The 23,647-nt window shown below is 39.9% G+C and overlaps 1 protein-coding gene across 7 annotated transcripts in view; it reads right to left on the bottom strand.

Annotated features, from left to right (window-relative positions):
• Positions 1-23,647, bottom strand: part of CFAP206 (cilia and flagella associated protein 206) — a 74,755-nt gene that overhangs the window by 38,395 nt on the left and 12,713 nt on the right. For 5 of the 7 annotated variants that reach the window (XM_039219446.1, XM_039219454.1, XM_039219443.1 and 2 more), the window contains exon 3: positions 11,551-11,620. The exons of 1 other annotated variant lie outside the window; for it this stretch is intronic. The gene's annotated coding sequence lies outside the window, so the exon portion shown is untranslated. The remainder of the gene's footprint in view (positions 1-11,550; positions 11,621-23,647) is intronic. One more of the 7 variants, XM_039219449.1, reaches the window with a different exon arrangement.

Genomic DNA, 23,647 nt, shown 5'->3' with positions numbered 1-23,647 from the left:
AGAAGAGATTGCCCTGTCTTCTCCCCTTCCCTCCATGCCTCAAACTAGAGCTGAGCAGTTTCCAGTGGTGCCTGGGCTTCAGAAGGGGGGGGCTGAGTTAACTAAGCTTACAAGACTTCTAGGAGACCAGGGGTTGGAGGCGGGCATGGGGGGAGGGGGGAGGGGAGGATTTGGTTCCAGATTGAATTTCATCTTTGTTATTTCCTCCCATGATGGGGACCCCAATGCATAGCTCCCAAGGTGGACTTTAATTTGGTACAATCTGAATCGTTATTAAAAGAAGATTATTTTCTCAATTATCAAGGAGCTCACCTTGCTCTAGAGCCCATAAATCTTCATTTTTGTGAGGAGGAATTTTTTGGCTCCCCTTCCAAGTTTGCCGAAATTATAAAAGAGCTACATTCCACTTTCAGCAGCTGTCTTCTTATGACCAAATAAAGGCCAAAGATCCATCAAGTTATCTCCCTTCAACTGTCCCTCTATGAGGCAGGTTGGATTGCCAGTTCCTCCTGACACACTGCAAGAAATGATGTATCACCTGGATTTCTCAGTCCACTCCAAGCTCATTATCTCTAACACCAACCTTCTCTCCGAACCAGTTCCACTCTCTTCATTCTTTATTAGGATGAGTTGCCTTTGACTTAATAACAGGCCCAGGGATTTAAGCAGCCCCAAACCTTCTTTGGATAACTCTGCTTCTCTCCCTCCCTAATCCTTCACACTCAGATCTGTCACTAAGCCTATATATCCTACCTTTTAATCATGTCTCATAGCCATTCCCTTCCCTAACTACTATGTTCTGAGGTCCATTACTGGAATCTCTTACATGTTTCCTTTGCTTCCAGCCTGCTCCATTCCCAAAGGCAAAGCCGATCATATAGTTCTCTATGTACGGTCCTTTGAAGACCTCCCATTACTATAGGAGAAAATTCAGTTCACCTTACACGAGATGCAAGTTCTTCCTTGATCTGGTCTCTTCATCAATAGACCTGCACTGTCCAATATGGTAGCCACCAACCATATGATCTATTTACGTTTAAATTAGTTAAAATTACATGCAATTTAAAATTCAATTCCTCAGTTACCCTACCACATGTGGCTAGTGGCTACTGCATTTGACCATGAAGATATAGAACAGTTCACCCTGCACTGCTGGTGGGAATGCAAACTGGTGCAGCCACTCTGAAGAACAGTATGGAGGTTCCTCAAGAAACTAAAATTAGAGCTTCCCTATGATCCAGCAATTGCACTGTTATGTATTTACCCAAAGGACACAAAAATACAGATATGAAGGAGTACGAACAGCCCAATGTTATAGCAGCATTATCAACAATAACCAAACTATGGAAAGAGCCCAAATGTCCATTTAGTGATGAGTGGATAAAGAATACGTGGTATATATACACAGTGGAATATCACTCAGCCATCAAAGAGAATGAAATCTTGCCATTTGTCATGACGTGGATGGAGCTAGAATTAACTCAAAAGGGATCACTTATGCTAAGTGAAATAAGTCAAAGAAAGACAATACCATATAATTTCATTCATATGTGGAATTTAAAAAACAAAACAGATAAACATATGGGAAGTGGGGGGGGGAAGAGAGAGGGAAACAAGCCATATGAGACTCTTAAAGACAGAGAACAAACTGAGGGTTGATAGAGAGAGGCAGTTGGGGGATGGGCTAGATGGGTGATGGGGGCATTGAGGGCAGTGGTTATGATGAGCACTGGGTGTTGTATGTAAGTGATGAATCACTGGCTTCTACTCCTGAAACCAACACTGCACTGTATGTTAACTAACTAGAATTTAACTACAATTTTGAAAAAAAAAAAGTTTCCACTCTTTTAGGTAAATACTAAAGAGTGAAATTACTGATTCGTATTATAAAAGTATGTTTAATTTTCAGAAAAAACTCCCACACTATCTTCCAAGGTTATTGGAAGTAATTCTTCCTTTATTCTTCCAGAATTCATTCTGCATTCTCACCAGCAAGGAGTGAGAGTTCATGTGCTCCACATTTTCACCTGCACTTGATATTGTCAATATTTTCTAATTTCCCTATCCTAAGCAGTGTGTAGTAGTATCTCATTGTTTTAATTTTGCAACTCCTTAATGACATATAATGCTAAACATCTTTTCAAATGCTGTTTGTTATCTGGATATCTGTTTTGGTGAGGAGTCTATTCATATTTTGTGCTCATTTAAAAAAATCAAGTTGTTTGGGGGCACCTGGTGGCTCAGTCAGTTAAGCATCTGACTCTTGGTTTTGGCTCAGGTCATGATCTCTCGGCTCATGAGATTGAGCCCCAAGTTGGGCTCTGCACTGACAGCTTGGAGCCTGATTGAGATCCTCTCTCCCTCTCTGTCTGCCCCCTCTGTCATGCATGCTCTCTGTCAAAAATAAACTATAAATAAAAATCAAGTTGTTTATTTTCTTGCTGTTGAGTTTCAAGAATTCTTTGTATATTTTGAGAAATAGTTTTTTTTTTAAAAAAATTAGATATGTGTTTTGCAAAGACTCTCTCAGTCTATGGTTTGTCTTTTCATTCTTTTAATCAGCTCTTTTGCAGAATAGAGTTTTTAATTTTAATTAAGTCCAACTTCCAATGTTTTCTTTCATGGGTCGTGCTTTTGTTTTGTTTGAAAAGTTATTGCCAAATTCAAGGGCACATAGATTTTTTTCCTATGTTATCCTCTAGGAGGTCTTACAGTTTTGTACAGTTAGGTCTATGATCCATTTTGAGTTAATGTTTGTGACAGGTTTAAGGTTTGTATTTGTTTGTGTTTATGTTTCTGGATGTCCACTTATTCTAGCACATTTGTTGAAAAGATTATCCTTCCTCCTTTGAATTGCCTTTGCTCCTTTGGTCAAAGATCAGCTGACTACATTTGTGTGGATAAATATTACTGGTATCTCTATTCTATTCCATTCCATTGATCTGTCTATTCTTTGACCAATGCCACACGGTCGTGTTTACTATAGCCTTGTAGTAAGTCTGAAATCAGGTACATCAGTTATTCCATTACTTTCATGTCTTTTCATCTCTTAGTTTTCTAATTTGGCCTTCTGGTTAGATGCTGGAGTAGTAATGGTAATACTGAGCTCCATCATTTTCAGAGAAATGCTTATATTATCACATTAATTATAGTATTTGCTGAAAATAAATATCTAATTTGCTGGGAGCCACACTGGCCTCTCTGGATGGCAGTTACAGCAAGGAAATGGCAGTGTTTGCACAGCTCCTGCCATGAGAAATGAAAACTAGTATCTCCTTCTGCTACTACTGGCTCATGTTAGAGATGAGCCTGCTGGTATTGACCAGGCCTCACAATATTCCACATGAGACCCATATTCTGAACACAGATACCTCATAAGGAAAAGCATATTCCTGCCTTTACAAAAGAGATTTTAGATGAAAGCTCTGTGGATGATTGTCAAAAGGCTCTTCCTATGGGCCTTGCAGATCCAAGACTTAGATAATAAAGGGGGTTGAGAACACAAAAATTACAATTGAGCCTGGCCCCGAGACAAAGAGCCTATTTTGGGGTTAAGGGCAGAACATAGTTACTACATATATCTTTGCTAATTGGTGAAGCATAGCAGTTCCTTCCTAGATGCCTATATTCCACAAACACCCTCCCTTACACTGGCAGGTGGGATGAGGATAGATAAGAGTAGCTAAAGCATAAACCCAGGTGCAAAGATGGACACATTTAGGGCCCCCATGTTAGTTTCCACAAACAAACCAATTCAGAAACATTCATCCTCTTGAGAGCCAGACAGAATGACTCCTAGCTTATCTATATACAATTTAACTTACATGTTATCCTGTTTTTCACTAAGAACATTCTGTTATTTCCTTGGTCAGAATAATTTCTGCAATTGATATCACAAAAGGCCTCCCATTGTAAGAAATTCTTTTCTCTGACTTCATGTTGTTGCTGAACCTTTAAATAAAGACACCAAAACCGACAGGACAGAGATGCCTGCCTGGTGATCAGAAAGAATATCAGGGCTCTCTCACTCTCTCTCTCACCGACACCGTCCATCCTTCAGGGACCCCTGGACCTGCCGGAGCTGGCCTCCGACATTAATTAATTAATTTATTTATTAAGGAAGTTCCCGCTATTTCTGGTGTGGGAATTTGCATTTTGACAAACATTTCAGGTCATTCTAATTCAAGCGATCCAGAGACACACACTTTGAAAAAGTATTGAATAGAAAAGAAATACCATATCCAGCAAGGAATTCCCCACCTTTTCAGCATTATATACAAATTCTGTCTTTGATTCTAATGGAGAATGATACACTTGTGTATTAGACACTTTAAAAAATAGATTACTGGAACATAGTATGGAGGTTCCTCAAAAAATTAAAAATGGAACTATGCTATGACCCAACAATTGCACTACTAGGTATTTATCCAAGGGATACAGGTGTGCTGTTTCAAAGGGGCACATGTACCCCCAATGCTTATAGCAGTGCTATCCACAACAGCCAAAGTACGGAAAGAGCCCAAATGCCCATCAATGGATGAATGGATAAAGATGTGGTATACATATACAATGAAGTATTACTCAGCAATCAAAAAGAATGAAATCTTGCTATTTGCAACTACGTGGATGGAACCAGAGGGTATTATGCTAAGCAAAATTAGTCAGAGAAAGACAAATATCATATGACTTCACTCATATGAGGACTTTAAGATACAAAATAGATGAATATAAGGTAAGGGAAGCAAAAATAATATAAACATAGGGAGGGGGACAAGACATAAGAGACTTAAATATGGAGAACAAACAGGGTTATTGGAGGGGTTGGGGGGGATGGGCTAAACGTGTAAGGAATCTACTCCTGAAAACACTGTTGCACTATATGCTAACTAACTTGGATGTAAATTTAAAAAATAAATTTTAAAAAATTAAAATAAAAAGAATGTTGACCATGCAAAAAAAAAAAAAAATAGATTAGCTATGTTGTTGGCTGAGTAATAAACAAACACGACTTAAAATACCAAAAATGTTGTCATAATTTATTGACACTTATCATTTTTAACCAATATTAGAATTGCTGAAGACTTCTAATACAAGAAATTGCATGTAACCAGGCACCCATGACCACAATCAAGATAATGAACCCATCATCAGTCCCTCTGCCCGAAGTTCCCTTCCATCTCAGTGTCATCTCCCTTTCATTCCTCCCTTATGCTCCCATCCCACGGAACCATTGATCTGCTTTCTGTCTCAATAGATTAGTTTGCATTTTCCAGATGTTTATACAAATGGAATCATACAATATGTATTTTTTGTTCTTCTATTTTCTTTCAGGTAGCATAATTGTTTCGAGATTAATCCATGTTGTTGTGTATATCAACAGTTCATTCCCACTTATGACTGATCGGTATTTCATTGTATGGATATACCACAATTTTCTTATCACTAGTAAATCCAAATTTTGAATGTGGTACTAATAAAGTTACTAGGCTCAGTAGAACAGATTAGAAACTCTTTAACATTATAGAAATTCCCCAAACAAGGACATGAAGGATAAATTATGAGAAAAGGTAGGAATTAAGGTAGGATCTTTGTGATGAGAACAAAGTCTGAAAGACATAGAGAAAGCAGAGGATGGTGAGGAATTTGGAAAGCAAAAATAGAATAGGAACTGAAAAATCTATCATAAGAAGTTGGTAGCAGGTATAACAGTCAGTTTCAAAACATTTAAATTTAATGAGGTTAATTTATCAATCTTTTTCTCTACACTTAATACATTTTATGTTTTATTTAAGAAACTTAAGCTTACCTATTCCCAAAGTCATGAAGATATTCTTTTTTTTTATTTAAAAAAATTTTTTTTAATGTTTTATTTATTTCTAGGAGAGAGAGAGACAGCATGAGCAGGGAAGGGTCTCAGAGAGAGAGGGAGTCACAGACTCTGAAACAGGCTCCAGGCTCTGAGCTGGCAGTCAGCACCGAGCCCGACGCGGGGCTCGAACCCATGAACCGCGAGATCATGACCTAAGCGAAAGTTGGACGCATTAATCGACTAAGCTACCCAGGCGCCCGGTCATGAAGATATGCTAAGTTGCCTTTTAGAAGCTTTATTATTTTGCCTTTCACATTTAGATCTCTACTATACTGTGAACTGATTTGGGTCGCTGGTGTGAAATAGAAGCAAATATTCTTCCCCACCCCCTCACCCCCCATACGGATATTCAGTTGGTCCTGCACCATTTATGTAAAAAGAGCATTCCTCCTCATCATATTGCAGTGTCTCCTTTTCCACAAGTCAGTAGGTGTAAATGTGTTGTTATGGACCTGTCTGGATGTTATATTCTAGGCTTTTATCCATCCTTGCCACAATACCACACTGTATTAATAATCATAGCTCTGTAATAAATCTTGGTAAGGATAAAGTACCCATTGTTCTTCATTAAGATGATATTGGTTATTTTTAGCTCTTTGACCTTCCTAGCTTCTTACCACTAGTATAAACTTAAAGTAACTTTGTTAATTTTCACAAAAATACTGGTTAGCTTTTTATTGGTTTCTACAGATCAACTAGAATCTACAGATTAATCTTTATAATATTGGGTCTTTTAATGCATGAGCATGGTATATTTTCCTATTTACTTAGTTCTTTAATTTCTGTCAATAAAATATATTTATAGTTTCCTGTGTATATGTTTGCATATCTTTTATTAATTTTGAGGACCATTGGAAAAGTACTGGTGCTCAAGTCCCTCTCCCAGAGATTCTGAATCAATTCATCCAGTACAGGTTCCATTGGTATGTCTCCAAGATTCCCAAGTGGTTATAGTGTGTAGCCACAGTTGAGAAACACTGCTCTGGAAACCGCTCTCAAGGCTGAATTTAATCTATGACATGTGTTCTTGAGGTACTATCATTCCCCCAGTTAAAAACTGCTTATATATATTATCATCCAGTCTTGGCATTTTAGCTCTAGAACCTATCAATGTTATCTTATTTGGAAAAAGAGTCTTTCCAGATGTAATTAAGTTAAAGACCCTGAGTGAGGAGAGAGTGAGGCGGATTTCCCTGGATTATCCAGGGGGACCCTAAACACCATTTCAAGTATCCTTTTAAGAGAGAAGCAAAGGAAGAGAATGCAGACACGATTAGGAGAAGGCAATGTGAAGGTGGAGCAGAGGGAGATGTAGCCACAAGCCAAGGATGCCAACAATCTCCAGAAGCTGGAACAGGCAAGAAACAGATTTTCTCCTAAAGCTTCCGGAGGGAGTGGTGCCGTATGATACCTTTATTTTAATCTTCTGACCTCTAAAAGCTGTGAGAAAATAAATTTCTGTTGTTTTAAGTTACTTAGTTTATGTGAATTTATTACTACAGCCAGAGGAAATTAATACATGGCCTTTTCAGATAGTGTCTGCTCATCTAAACCTACAAAGATAAATGTGCTAGAAAAGAGCCATACAAATAGAGTGGAGTGATTAAGGATTCGGATATGATCTTGAAAAGCTACTTGAACACCGTGAGTCTTACTTTTCTCATCAGTACAACAGTGCCTACTGACCATATGGTCCTTGTAATCATCAAGTTATTTAATGTACAGAAAGCCGTTGGGAGAGATCCTGAATCAAGGTTAGCACTTAAGAAATGCTGGGACACCTGGGTGGCTCAGTTGGTTAAGCGTCCGACTTCAACTCAGGTCATGCTCTTCACGGTTTGTGAGTTTGAGCCCAGCGTCAGGCTCTGTGCTGACAGCTCAGAGCCTGGAGTCTGCCTCAGATTCTGTGTCTCCCTCTCTCTCTGCCCCTCCCCAACTTGTGCTCTATCACTGTCTCTCAAAAATAAATAAACGTTAAATTTTTTTTAAAAAAAGAAGTGCTAACAATTATTGTAAGGAAAGAAAATATCATAAAGAAAGAATGTGATACAGCAGTTATTTTTTGGGAGTTAAAAAAATTTTTTTTTAATGTTTTATTTATTTCTGAAAGAGAGAGACAGCATGAGCAGGGGAGGGTCAGAGAGAGAGGGAGACACAGAATCTGAAACAGGCTCCAGATTCTGAGCAAGCTGTCAGCACAGAGCCTGACATGGGGCTCAAACCCACGAACCGCGAGATCATGACCTGAGCTGCAGTTGGACACTTAACTGACTGAGCCACCCAGGCGCCCCATTTTTTGTGTGTTTTTGCTTGTTTGTTTTTTGTTTGTTTTTGTTTCTTAAGGAAAAAATATCTCTTTTTCTAAGACAGAGTTTTATGTTTTTTTAAATAAATTTAATTTTTTTAACATTTATTTATTTTTGAGAGACAAAACGTGAGTAGGGGAGGGGCAGAGAGAGAGAGTGAGACACAGAATCCTAAGCAGGCTCCAGGGACTAAGCTGTCAGCACAGAGCCTGACACAGGGCTCGAACTCACCAACTGTGGGATCATGACCTGAGCAGAAGTCAGCTGCTTAACTGACTGAGCCACCCATGTGCCCTAAGACAGAGTTTTAATCAGAGGTGCATAGGGAGCTTCTAAGGCTGTATGGACCAGATACTATATTCAAAGTGTTGTGTACATGGACATTTTTTTTTCTGGAGAGAGGAATCATGGTTTTTATCAGATCCTCAAAGAGTTTTATGATTCAGTAAAGGTTAAGAAGGATTAGAAAGGCTGAGAGGGTAAGAACAGAGGGTGCTGTGGTGAGGAAACACTCCAGCCTCATATTCTCCATCTTCTCATTGAAACAAACTTCACAATTACCATGTTGGGCAAGGAGGCCAAGGAGCACAGTATAGTAGCGGAGACAAGGGGTGGCTTGGGACAAGAGCTTTAGACTCATCTTACTTCCCTCATAAACACATCAACGTAGAAACAGCAGTGTGCTAAGTGAATATAGCTTCTAGACAAGTCCCCAGCCTATCCTATATAAAACATTCTGGGTGCAGCTCATGGAATACATAAGGTAGTCGATACGGTATGTGCAGGGAAGGCAGACCTAAGACTGGCCTACAGAGGCAAAGGTGGAATTGATGGACGAGGTAACCTTGCTTGTTTCCTCATTTTAGAAAACCATAAAAAGGGGGAGCCCTAAGTAAGCTCCCAACACTGTAATCCTGTTATTTTAAATCTGCAATGGCCCAGATTTGCTGTATTTGTGTACGTTCTCCAGCAGTACGCCAAGCAAAGGACACTAGCAAAGGTCAAATTGATACGGAGAAATAGCATGGGAAAATGTGCTGGGATGGGGCGGAGTTTATCAAGTGTGTTTACCAACGCCCATGTGGTGGAAAGAGACAGTAGGGCTATTACTCCTGATACTGACTGAGCTGAAGCTGAGGTCTGTGGAGTCTAAATATCAAGAAAGGTGAAATGAAAGTTTCCTGGTGTGTGATCCGTGCTATTACTAAAACGTGTTGGAATGGCTGGAAGACCACATGTGTGCTGTCTACAGCATGTATAAGTAAGGTACTATTGAGGCTGAACAGCAACCTCTATGAGAGAATTAACTGAATAGGTATTGCCAAGTATGTGACTTTCATTCCCAGAAAGAACAATAATCAGGTTGTTCTCCTTAGAGGTAAGCAGAGCTCCTAAGAAGGAAGCTCCTTCTGCTGCACTAATATCATCTTTCATACAAAAAAAAAAAAATCACTGAGAGGGATTACTTCCAAATTCAGCCTCAATGATACACAATATGTGATAACCACGCAAATGAAGGGAAGAAAGGATTCCTATGTCGACCATCATGCCACTTTCCTTACCTATATGTAATGGAGCCATCTGCTGTCAAAATAGGATCCTACAGCTACAAATTCTTCCATTTTCCCCCCAACTACATAACTGCTTAAGCTAGTTCCAGACCAACAATTCTATAGAATTCTGTAGAAGCCAAGAAACTGACATGAAATCACTTTCAGAGAGAAGTAACTCAGAGTATCCAACCTCTTTTGCAAGTCAGAAAATATTCATTAAGCACTTAAATCCATTTATTACACATTGCAGTTCTCAAAGAAGTTTCTGTCATGTGGGAATTACTAAGGCAGTCTGTAATAACAAATGTCCCTGCCAAGTTCCTTCTTCGTGTGTTTGCTAATACTAGCTCTTCCTCAACTGGTCTTTGCCGGTCCCAATCCTACCCAGCCCACAACCTCAGTTCAAGTCTTATTCCAGTCGTGAAGGCTGTCCTTGCTCCAGCGCACAGTGGCCTCCCCTCGGACCTCTGCTCTACCAGTTGACGCGTCATCGTCCAAGCACCACTTCATGGTAACATATGCTGACAACAAGCACCTACCACGCATCCACACTGTTGTCAGCACTTCACGTTTATTAACCCGTTTAGTTCTCATAACAGCCCTATGAGGTAGTTGCTATTATAATCCCCATTTTGCAAAAGAGGAAATTGAGCCTGAGCAAGCTGCGCAAAACATCCTACCCAACACCACCAAGGCTATTACACAGTGTGGCCACCATTCATCTTACACATCGGCCTTTCCCATTTTGTTTGTAAGCACCCAGAGGACAAGAACCATGTTGTAAAATTGGTCAGTTTTCAGTGTTTGGCCTGGCGGCAGGACCTTAGGGACTGATGTCCATAGCTTTACCACAGTTTACTTATTTTACAGTAAGTCAGAAGACCCAGGGAATAAGATCATTTTGTCCCATTTAATCAGGCAGATAAAAAACGAGATACTATAGTAATAACAGGAAACGTGTACTGAGGATGTACTATGAGTCAGGCACGGTGGCAGGTAAGTTTACATATTAACTTATTGCATCCTTTGAATAAGTCATTTCAGAAAGTACAATTATACACATTTGACCATTGAGCAAAGCACAGAGAGGTAGAGTAACTTGCCTGAGGGCACACAGACTCCAGTCTATGCCTAATATACACGCTACCATCTCATACTACATAAGTATGCTTCTCTGCAAAAGAGTGTAGAAAATTTGGAGGATATGCAAGGAGGAAGATGGCCTTCTGCATCTTATACCAACTCCCAATCTTGCAGGAGTGGTACCCGGAGGGTGATTCTCCACAGACACATTGCACAGTCCCTTGGGGACCTCGCTGGTTACTGCTGCCAGCATGACCTGGCCTCAGGGGGGCACTGCTCTCCTTTTAACACCTTGGCTTTGACACGTTTGCTTTTAAAACTCATAGCAATCCTAAAGCAAGTCTGGAACATTTATATCAGAATTTGCTAAAGTCCAGGGTAATAAAACAAATAAAGAGCATAACAAAGAGTACCATAATCTGCTTATAAGATGTGCCCTGCTCAGGGCGCCTGGGTGGCTCAGCTGGTTGAGCATCCGACTTCGGGTCAGGTAATAATGTCATGGTTCGCGAGTTTGAGCCCCATATCAGGCTCTCACCTGTCAGCAAAGAGCCTGTTTCAGATCCTCTGTTCTCCTTCTCTCACCCTTCCCCCGCTCATTCTCTCTCTCTCTCTTTCTCTCTCTCTCTCAAAATAAATAAATAAACTTAAAAAATGTGGCCTGCTTGAACAAAATGTACTCTTGACCTTTCTTCCTGCTGAGGCTCCATTCTTGTGTTTACCCCACAAGAGCACTTACCTGGCACCCTTCCTCTTCCTCTTCAAAGTCAGGCCATCAGAAGGCTGGGTCCAGGAAAAGTGAGACTCTTCTGTGGGATGAGACAGAATTCAGATTCCCATTTCCTGCTTCTTCCACAGATGACAGACCTTGGCATTGAGTGCTTTCTCGGGGAGATGCCTTCCCATTAGCCACTACCTCCAGGAATGAGACCTATTTTTAAGTCTCAACATGACATCCTACATCTAATACCTGTATAAGATATTTACATGTACAGTAGTAGGTGGTCACAAACCAACTCCTTTGGTCAGGGTCTCAAAAAAAATGGAAAGAATTCTCACACCAGAATGCCTGAGAGATTAATGAAGCCAATCCAATGACTGAACTCCAGCCAGGAGCTCCTCTCACAAAACATGTGCAGGAGCACAGGAGCCTGCATGTGCTTGGATTAGAGAGCGCTGACGGGCATTCTCGTTTCCAGATATTGTAATGTGAGGTGCTAATGACTGGGAGATCATCAAGGGTACCATGTGTGGAGACAAAGCCATCGAGGACAGTACATTCACGATCACTTCTACTGACTCTGCCTCCAAACCAGTTTGTCCACTGCTGCCAGGAGCCTGACTACCTTGAGGAGAACGAGACCCATAATTGGAGATGCTCAAAAACTATCCATTAATTTCATTAAATGCCTGTTTAATGCTTTTATTTTTAAAAAACCAACTCCTTGGCTAAAATGAGCAAATCAGAGGACTCTAGATGCTGACGAGGATGTGGAGAGACGGGCACCCTCCTACAGTTGGTGGGAATGTAAGCTGGTGCAGCCCCTCTGGAAAAGAGTGTGGAGGTTCCTCAGGAAATTAACAATAGAACTCCCCTATGACCCAGCAATAGCACTGCTAGGAATTTACCCAAGGGATACAGACATGCTGAGGCATAGGAGCACGTGTACCCCAATGTTCATAGCAGCACTCTCCACAATAGCTAAAACATGGAAAGAGCCTAAGTGTCCATCAACAGATGAATGGATCAAGAAGATGTGGTTTATCTATACCATGGAATACTACATGGCAATGAGAAAGCATGAAATCTGGCCACGTGTAGCAACATGGATGGAACCTGAGGGTGTTATGCTGAGCGAAATAAGTCAGGCAGAGAAGGACAGATACCATATGTTTGCACATATAGGTGGATTAGGAGGAACTTAACGGAGGACCATGGGGGAGAAGAAAGAGAAAAATAGTGGGGGAGAGGGAGGGAAGCAAACCATGAGAGACTCTTGAATTCTGAGAACAAACTGAGGGCTGATGTGGGGGGGGAGGGGAAGGGGGGTGATGGGCATGGAGGAGGGCACTTGTGGGGATGAGCACTGGGTGTTGACAATAAACAACTTGACAATAAACTATTTAAAAAATTAAGCAGAAAACTTAAAAAAATTAAATAAAAAAATAAAATAAAAAACCAACTCTTTCTGAATTTATCAACAATGCTTTCTTTACCTAGAAGTTTTTTTCTGGAGCTTGCCTTCAGGATCAATTTGGCCTTAGCTTCTGGTCCCATCTAGTCCCAGGGTATATAGACTCTGAGGTGTTCCAGCAATTCCTTCTTTAAAAAAATTTATTTATATATTTCGAGAGAGAGAGAGGGTACGAGCACATGTGAGGGGCAGAGAGAGAGGGAGAGAGAGTACATGCACATGTGAGGGGCAGAGAGAGAGAGAGAGAAAGAGAAAATCCCAAGCAGGCTCCAAGCTGTCCGCACAGAGCCCACCTTGGGGCTTGATCTCCCAAATGGTGAGATCATGACTGGAGCTGAAACCACAAGTCAGCCGCTTAACCAGCTGAGCTCCCCAGGCACCACTCCAGCAAGTCCTTCTAACATGGTACATAACACAACTATAAGGCACTGCAGAGGCCGTGGTTATTGATGAGAATAGATGAAATAGTTTCTTCTACTTGAAAAATACTTCCTTCCTGATCATTTAGAAACAATGTTATCAATCATGTCTGTTTCGTAGATGCAGCTGTTTTCTAGGAAAGCTTTTCTGTGGACATAGATATCTTTGACATCTTTACAAAAAGTTCTGCAAATCTGGCCTGCAGGCCAAATCATCTCCCTACCTGTTTTTGTATGGCTTGAAAGCGAAGAATAATTTGGTATTATTATACCAAATTCAGATGTCGGGGTCCATACTAAAGTTGGACTGGAACGCAGCCATGCTTGTCCTGGGTATTGTCATGACAGTGTCTGCCCCACAGGAGCAGAGCTGAGCAGCTGTGACGGAGCCGGTGTTACCTGAAAAGCTGAAAGTGTTTCCTTTCTGGTTCTTTACAGAAAAAGTTTAGCAACCCCTGACATTGTGTATCAGACTGTCTTCTTTGATGTATAAAGTGTATCTTCATTCTGTTTCAAGGCGTCTTAGAAATGACACATGTAATTTGTAAGGAAGTAAGAGACCCAAAGAAGTTATAAATAGCTTTAGTGATACAGAACCTGAGCTAAAACGCTTGGCCAAATTACTCAAGCTCCCTAAACCTTAGCTCTATCACTTAGCAAAAAAACAGTGCTGAACTCAGACAGTTTCGGTGGAAGGGAAGGGAAATAACGCACTGAAGGGATTTAGCACAGTGTCTGGCATAAGCGCTAATTAAATGTAGCAGTCTTTATTAGCTAATAATATCATTATTACTATTACAACTCAGATCTTCCCACTTACCCTAACACCTTTTTCACTATAATAAACTGTACTCCCCCCCAAAGAAAAAAAAGGATAGGTTATATAATCATTGATTTTTAAATGTTATTGGTGTTTTATCCAGACTTGAGATAGTTTCCACTCAATCTCCAGATATCTGATCCACTCATATCCTCAAGTTTCTACCAGTGTGACATCATAATGGCCACCGATGGTCTTTTGGGAGATGGATGTCACTTACTCAGGAAGACCTTACAACCATCTCTCCTCTTCTGTCTGCACAGAGGGAATAAGAATGCTTGTTCTACATAACTGGAAGCTCAAAGGAGATAGTAGATATGAAGTCACTTTGAGAAGCGAAAGGTCTTTGCAGTAAAATTATACATGTATAAAGCCTTTTGCAAAAGTAGGTAATTCCTAAGATTGCTATCTGTTCATAGGCTGTTGAGAGTCTTGAGAGTCACCATGAACTATGACCTAAATATAACCCCTAAATATAACCTCTCTTTATTCCTTGATTTGGAGAGGAGCGAGAAGTGCCCAGCTCAGAACCTTGGGGACAGTGCCAGCGATGGAAGAGGAGTTGTTAGCAGAAAAAAGTGAACAAATGAAGGATGTTCTGAAGTTCCTGCCTGCTGTGTGCCTAAGCATTACCCACCCTGTGTCTCTCTCTCTGGACCCCGTCTACCTCTATCAACCTGCCTTCCTTACTTCCCCATCTTCCTTTTTCCTACTGTCTTCCCTGTTCAACTTCTTCCATCTCCTTCCCTGTGTGCCATCCTTTCTCTCCTCCTCTTTTACTTAGTCCTCAAGAGTATTATTAGTTTTTATACAATAAAATACTTCTCTTCCATGTCCTTACTGTTACATTATTCTTCCACTCATGTAAATGATTGTTTCATGTTACTTGAGATGAAAGAAATAAATAGGACTCTATTACACTTATCATGATGAGCACTGAGTAATGTATAGAATTTTTGAGTCACTATATTGTATACCTAAAACTAATATAACACTAGATGTTGACAATACTGGAATTTAATTGGTAAATAAATAAATAAATAAAAGACTTACTGTTTGCAAAGCTCTTTTCTATGCATTAATTTGTTAATCCTTAGGTCTTCTCAAAACCTTATTAGAAAGCAAAGTTCCACACACAGAGGGTTGCTGGAGGGGTTGTGGGAGGGGGGATGGGCTAAATGGGTAAGGAGCATTAAGGAATTACTCCTGAAATCATTGTTATTGCACTATATGCTAACTAACTTGGATGTAAATTAAAATAAATAAATAATTTAATTTAATTCAAAAAGAAAGCGATGTTCCAAATTACAAAAACAAATAATGATAGCAAAGAGGTTTTACCTATTTTTTTCCTAAATAGAAAAGTGCCTCTCTATCGAACAAAAGAGCTTCCTGCGTCATGAATCTGGAGTATCACCTGGTTGATGTAGCTCCTTATTTTCTGATCTTACTGTGGATATCTTTTTCTGATCCATTTTGAAGATGTTCATGATCATGTTATTGGCTTAACTAGCAAATAAATTCCTAATTCTGTAGCATGGTATTGGAGGCCTCCATGATTACCCGTGACCTCTCTTTCCAGCTGCATTCCTCATGACCCCTCTTTATGTACTGCTTCATTTACATGTTCCTGACTGGGCCTTTCCTCATACATTTCTCTTTGCTTAGTTTACCCTACCTTCTTCTCACCAAATCTGCCAATTGAGATTCAACTAGTCCTTCAAGGTGCTGATCACAACTAGCCATTACATTTCTCTCAACTCCTACACCTCTTTGTGAAGGCCTTCTATGGGGCACTCCTTCTATCTGGAATTGTGTTGTTATTATTATTATTTATAAACCCATCTTCTCGCACTACTGTCTGATATATCTCTGTAATTCCTGCAAATTTAGCACAATGAATGCAAACAATAGGTTTTCTGCAAATGCTAAAGAAGTGACCAAACCTACCATCTCTGGCCTAAATTGTCTATACAAGATATGGAAAAATTCAATTTGTAAAGGTTTTCATTACATTTTGGAGTCAAATCACCTTCCTTATTTAGTGCCAGATTTTACCTTAGCGTTTTTGACATGACGTTTGCTATGTCACTGCTAGGTGTTTTTCTACCTAAAATCATGGTTCTGGGAAAAATGAAAAACATCTGCCTAAGGCAATTATTCAAACACTACAATCACATAAGGACCAGGCAACATGACTCTGACTCTGATGCTGACCTTTAGGATGGCTTTAGGTTTTGCAAAAACGATTACATGACCTCAAGGCTGGCTTTACTTTTAGATTCCAGTAATCCAGAAAACACTCCCTTTTACTTATTTCTCTGCAATGGGTCATAAAGAGTGACACTGACATGCTGGAAAAAATTACATCTGAATCCACTTATAATTGAAAGAGAATATGTTTGATGATATTTTTTGGAAGTGCCCCCTCTACAAAGAAAGTAGGAATTGGTTATATAATCATTTATTTTAAAATGTTAATGGTGTGTTTTACTAAGACTCAAGACATCTGATCCACTAATGTCCTCAAGTTTCTGCCAAGGTGACATCATAATGACCACAGATGGTCCTTTGGGAAATGGCTATCACTTACTCAGGAAGAAAATGCAGTATATTTTCAGCTCAGATTTCTTAGCAACATAAGGAATTAATTTTGTTAAAATCAAAAGCCATTTCGTCTAAAAGCTACTGTTTTTCACCCTTTTCAAGTTCAGCAATTTCCCCCACACCCAAACTTTTTAAAGTTTATTTTCACCCAGATTTTTTCATGTTTCCTTTTAAAGGTTTATATAACCTATCCTCATGACTTAAAAAAATTTTTTAATGTTTATTTACTTAAATAAACATTAGAGAGAGAGAGAGAGAGACAGAGAGAGAGAGAGCATGAGCAGGGGAGGGGCAGAGAGAGACACACACAGAATCCTAAGCAGGCTTCAGGTTCTGAGCTGTCAGCACAGAGCCCGACATAGGACTTGAACTCACGAACCACGTGATCATGACCTGAGCCGAAGTCAGACACTTTACCAACTGAGCCACCCAGGCAATCCTCTAATGCCGTCCTTTGAGATGAAACAGGGGTAGGTGTTCATAGTATTCCACAAACTGAGTTCTTGGTTTCCCTGAAGGGATGAATCATGGGGTATAACTCTTTAGAAACACAGTTTGTAAGAACTGATTGGTTATTGATAAAAAGCCCTGCCGGAGATCTTCCTTCTCTTCTTCATTTGTGGACTCTTAAAATCTGACCCTTTCTCAACTCTTGCCTGGCTCCTGGCACAGGTAAAGAGCTAAAAGCACATTTAAGTTTTATCAGAGTCTGAGGGACATTTGGGGTGAAAACCATATATTTGAAGTAATTTAGAAACTCATCTTAGGCAACTTGCAAGAGAGTTAAAGCATTAAATGATTCCTTCTAGGTGCTCCATAACCACTTCTGTTTTTAGCAATAAAATAGATGTGCAAGGCCAGTCATTTTCTGTGAGGCACTCTGCCTGTAATTCCTGTAGTTATTCGCCAGGTAATGGGGCCTGACAGAGAACACAGGTTCACAGGTTTTTTTATTTTTATTTTTATTTTTTAATGTTTATTCATTTTTGAGAGAGAAAGAGAGTACGCTCGTGCATGAGTTGGGGAAGGACAGAGAGAGAAGGGGACAGAGGATCTGAAGCCGGCTCTGCACTGTCAGCCCAATGTGGGGCTCAAACTCATGAACCATGAGATCATGACCTGAGTCAGTCAGATGCTTAACCAACTGAGCCACCCAGGAGCCCCACAGGTCTTTTATTCTTAATGCTGAGATTCTTAAACTTTCTCCGTTCCTGACAAATTTAGTGTCTTAATGATTTTTTTTTGAGAAGTGCCTAACTGTGCTGGGCCTAGGCCAAAACAAGTACCTAATAGGTCCAGACAACTCAGTAGTAGTAGTTTGTGTGGTATGTGACAAATGTCATTGTGTTTCCCTTGAAATTTGAAAATACCCTGCCTCACCCCTGCAAGTTTGCTACAGGACCCTAGACCAACTTGGCACACAGTTGGAGAATGCAGTCTTAATGGTTTAGGGCATTTAACAAAGAATCCAAATCCAACCCATACGTGGTTTCCTAATGAAAACATAACTAAATAAAAATTGCTATGAGAAGTGTCCGGACGGCTCAGATGGTTAAGCATCTGAATTTCTGCTCAGGTTATGATCTCACAGTTCATGGGATCGAGCCCCACGTTGGGCTCTGAGGTGATCATGTGGAGCCTGCTTGGTATTCTCTCTCTCTCTCTCTCTCTCTCTCTCTTTCTCTCTCTCTCTCTCTCTCTCCCTCTGCTCCTTCCCCTTGCTTGCTCATTCTCTCTCTCTCAAAACAAATGAAATAAACTTTCAAAAATTGCTATCATTTTACTTCTCTCTAAATAATAAAATGGTAACATGTATCAACATGGGTAGATCTCAAAAACATAACGTGAGATGAAAAAAGGCAAGTGTCAGAATAATGTATACAAAATAAAAGAGCATCTATTTAAAGTTTCTCTCTTATTTATGAATACAAAGGTGTAGTAAAATGAGGACTAGAAGGGCGTGCACTCAGGAGAATGGCCATCTCTAAGGAGGGAAGAAAATGGAACTGAAAAGAGAACAGAAGACCTATATTTTATGTGTGCTATTTTATGTGTGTTATTAGAATAGATAAAGCAAACATGACCATGCTATGGACTGAATGTGTTCCCCCAAATTCGTATGCTGAGATTCTACTCTCCTCTGAGGTGGCGTTAGGGGGTGGGGCTTTTGGCAGGAAGTAGGGTCAAGAAGATGGAGCCCCAGTGCATGCAACTGGTGCCTTTATATAAAACAAACAAACAAACAAACAAACAAAACACAGACTTGACTTTGTTTTCTCCCTGAGCTCCCTGCCATGTGAGGACACAATGAACCAGACTCCCATCTGCAAGCCTGTCACCAGACACTCCAGATCTGCCGGTGCCTTGATCCTGGATTTCCCGGTTTCAAAACTGTGAGAAATAAATGTCTGTTGTTTAAGCTACCAGTCTGTGGCATTTTGTTCTAGCACCTTGAGCTGATTAGGACAATGACCAAATGTTGACATTTGTTAGTTCTGAGTAGCAGACTCTGTAGGTGCTTCTTATATGACTCTCTGTAATTTTCTATATTAAAATAAATCAAAACAAACACACAGGAACCAGAAAGTATTGGACAAGAATTAAAAGAATGATTCAATTATATATATATTTTTTCTATGTCTGATCAACTTTCATCTTCAGCTATTTCATTTATTTTTGGATCATAAAATAATTCTGAATCTTTTCTGAGAGTCAGAATAGCCATACGATAACTACTTATACTCTATTGTATTTAAAAACCACAGCAGCTGTGCTTTATAAAATTAGCTGCTTGTTATTCCTAATAAGGTGTAACTTTTGCTACTAATTAGTTCCAGAAGACAGAGTTGCTCAAATTTAATACATTATTGTGTTAACACATCAAATTTAATACATTATGTTAAAGAGACCACGTCTTGATAATTTTTTTAAAATTTCAGTATCTTATATATGGTAGATGCTCAATAAGTAACTTTAGAATCCATAAAACTAATTTTTTTAATGTTTATTTATTTATTTTGAGAAATACAGAGAGAACATGAGTAGGGGAGGTGCAGACGGAGATGGAGAGAGGGAGAGTCCCAAGCAGGCTCCACACTGTCAGCACAGAGCCTGATGTGAGGCTCTAACCCACAAACTGTGAGATCATGACCCGAGCCAAAATCAAGAGTTGGATGCTTAAAAGACTGAGCCACCCAGGTGTCCCTTTATGAAACTAATGTATCCTTTTCTCAGAGTCAAAAAAATTTAGCAACAAGAAAAAAACTTCTAGGCATTGTTTACATAGCAGTTTTATAATGTGGGCTGTAGTTATTATTTTAAAAATGTGATATATTCAGATGGTTCAAAATTAAAGGTTTAAACTGATATGCAATGAAAACTAAGGCTCCATTGAACTCCTGATCCCCAGCCACTCACTTCCTCCTACATAGGCAACCAAAATGACCCGTTTTTGTGCATATGTCTGGAAAAGAGATATTTTATCTATCTATCTATATATATACACAAGCAAATGGATTTATATCCTTTTTTCTCTGTTTATACAAATAGTAACATATTCATGGCTTTAAATACCATCTACAGATGACATTGATTAGACAGTCATTTGGATGTCTAATAAATATCTCCAATTCTACACATTCAAACTCAATTCCCAGTCTTTCTTTTGAACAGGGTCCATCAGTGGCTTCCCTTTCAGTCCATGACACCCCCAGCCTTCAGGTTGCTCAGTCTTCCATGTCTCCTCCTATTCACACGCCACATCTACTGTGTCAGAAATGCTTGTTGGCTACTATGAGAACATTTCCAGAATCTGATCACTGCTCACCACCCCCTCCCCTGTCACCCTGGTGGCCACCACCAGCAAGTCTCTTGAAGCTCCTTGCCTCCCCTGGCCTCTGAAGGCTCTCTCTGCTTCCACCATGGTCTCCTGCAGCCTGTTCTCCACAGAGCACAAGACGAAGGCCTTTAAATTCGAGGTCATACAATGCCACTCCATGCCTCAGATCTCTATAGGGCTCCTCGTTCCTTAGAATAAAAAGTCAACTTCTTTACATGGTCCTGCCTTCGTCTGTCATGTCCTACTGTCTTCCTTACTTTCTTCCTACTGCTTTTTCCAGATCCCTCAGCTCAGCCTGGCCCACCTCTCTGCTGACCCCACACCAGCAGACACATTCCCACCCTAGGGTATTTTACTCTAGATCCTACGCCTGGAACTCATCGCTCAGGTACTTTTCTGGCAAATTCCATCAAGATTTTGTTCAACTCTTGCCTTAGAAGACTCATCCTGAGGGGCACCTGGGTGTCTCAATTGGTGAAGCGTCTGACTCTTGATTTCAACTCAGGTCATTTTCAACTCAGGTCATGATTTCATGGTGGTAAGATCAAGCCTCAAGTTGATCTGTGGGTCCAGCTCTGTGCTGAATGTGAAGCCTGCTTGGGATTCTCTCTCTTCCTCTCCCTCTGCCCCTCCCCCACTCTTGCTCTTTCTCTAAAAACAAATAAATAAACATTTAAAAAAAAGAAAGAGGCCCAACTTGACCAAGGTATTTTTAGTGATGCACATTACCTTCTTCTTTTTTACCCCTGGCCCTCTGGATTTCCCATGCCCTGCTTTACTCTTTTACCCATAAAACCTACCAGTTTCTGATATACTGTATAATGTTCAGGTTCGTTGTTTACTGATTGTCTCCTTTAACAGAATGCAAGCTCCACTACAGTTAAGATCTTCGTCTATTTTTTTTAAATGTTTTATTTATTTCTGAGAGAGAAAGAGAGAGACAGTGTGAGCAGGGGAGGGTCAGAGAGAGAGGAAGACATAGAATCTTAAGCAGCCTCCAGGCTCTGAGCTAGCTGTCAGCACAGAGCCCGATGCAGGGCTCAAACCCGTGAACCATGAGATCATGACCTGAGCCGAAGTCGACGCTTAACCGACTGAGCCACCCAGGTGCCCCAAGATCTTCATCTATTTTATGGACATACCCCAAGGGTCTAGTGTGATGCTAGACACATAACAGATGCTCAAGGGTATTTGATGCATATCATTGGCACCTTGACCTTTCCATTAAATGGTGTATTCATATATCCAACAAATATGTTTTGGAAATCTTGGAAATGTTTCAACAGCACATACTTTTTCCTTAGAGAAGCTTATTATTTCATTGGCATTACATCGTTGGAAAGATATATCATAATTTACATAATTCACACAACCAGTTCTATCTAGATGATTCTAGTCTTTTATTTTTACAGATAATATTGTATTGATAATCTGGTCCATGTGTTTTACATATGTGAGAACAACCCCTAGAAGTGGAATTACTGGGTCAAAGAGTATATGCTTTTGCATTTTAATAGGTACTGCCAAATTGAATTCTATAGAACTTGTACCAATTTACATTCCCTCCAGCAATGTATGAGAATGTTTGCTCACACTCTCATCAAGGCAGTTTATAAACTTATTATCTTTGCCAGTGTGATAGGTAGACAATGTAGCTTTAATTTGGACGCCTCCTATTTTGATGATTGGAATATTTTTCTGTAGGTTTAACTGACATTTGATTCTCTTCTATTTACTATTTATATTTTTGACCTATTTTTCTATTGGGTTGCTGACTATTTCTTACTGCTTCCTAGAAGTCCTTTATATAGCAGAGATATTTGTCCTTTGTCCGTGATAGGAAATGCAAATATTTTTCTTTCTTTTGTGACTTGTCTTTTGGCCTTCTTACAATTTTTGGCCTAGCAGATTAAAAAAAATATATGTTTATGAACCTGAATGCACCATGCTTGTTTGTTTAATATTTTAGAGAGATCATGAGCAAGGGGGCAGGGGCAGAGGGAGAGAGAGAGACACAGAGAGAGAATCTTAAGCAAGCTCCATGCTGAGCATGGAGCCCCACATGGGGTTTGATCCCATGACCCTGGGATCATGACCTGAGCCGAAATCAAGAGCTGGACCCTCCACCAACTGAGCCACCCATGTTTTAGCACCATGTTTATTCATGCTTTTTTGCTTCTGGGTTTTGTGTAAAACATTAATGGCCATCCTCAATCTATTTGAACATTCTCAAGTGGCTTCTTCTAATACTTTTGCAGTTTCATTTTTACTTTTGAACTTTTGATCCACCTGGAATATCTTTTGATGTGCTGTGAGATAGGAGTTGATAACTTCGCAATGGCTACCCACTTGCCTCCAAGCCATTAATTAATTGAATAAGTCATTTTTTTTTCACTACTGCAAAGTGCCATAAAATACCTAGGAATAAACCTAACCAAAGATATAGGAGATCTGTATGATGAAAACTATAGAAAACTTATGACGAAATTGAAGAAGACACAAAGAAATGGAAAAACATTCCATGCTCATGCATCGGAAGTATAAATAGTGTTAAAATGTCATTACTACCCAAGGCAATCTACACATTCAATGCAATCCCAATCAAAATTGCACCAGCATTCTTCTCAAAGCTAGAACAAACTATCCTAAAATTTGTATGGAACCACAAAAGACCCCTAATAGCCAAAGTCATATTGAAGAAGAAAACCAAAGCAGGAGGCATCACCATCCCAGACTTTAGCCTCTACTACAAAGATGTCATCATCAAGACAGTATGTATTGGCACAAAAACAGACACATAGACCAATGGAATAGAATAGAGAACTCAGAATTGGACCCACAAATGTATGGCCAACTAATCTTTGACAAAGCGGGAAAGAGTATCCAATGGAAAAAAGACAGCTTCTTTAACAGGTGGTGCTGGGAGAACTGGACAGCAACATGCAGAAGAATGAAAC

Source organism: Hyaena hyaena, unplaced genomic scaffold (assembly GCF_003009895.1).
Source record: "Hyaena hyaena isolate Hyena2069 unplaced genomic scaffold, ASM300989v1 scaffold_821, whole genome shotgun sequence".
NCBI classification, from domain to species: Eukaryota; Metazoa; Chordata; class Mammalia; order Carnivora; family Hyaenidae; genus Hyaena; species Hyaena hyaena.
This window is presented reverse-complemented; position numbering and strand designations above follow the sequence as displayed.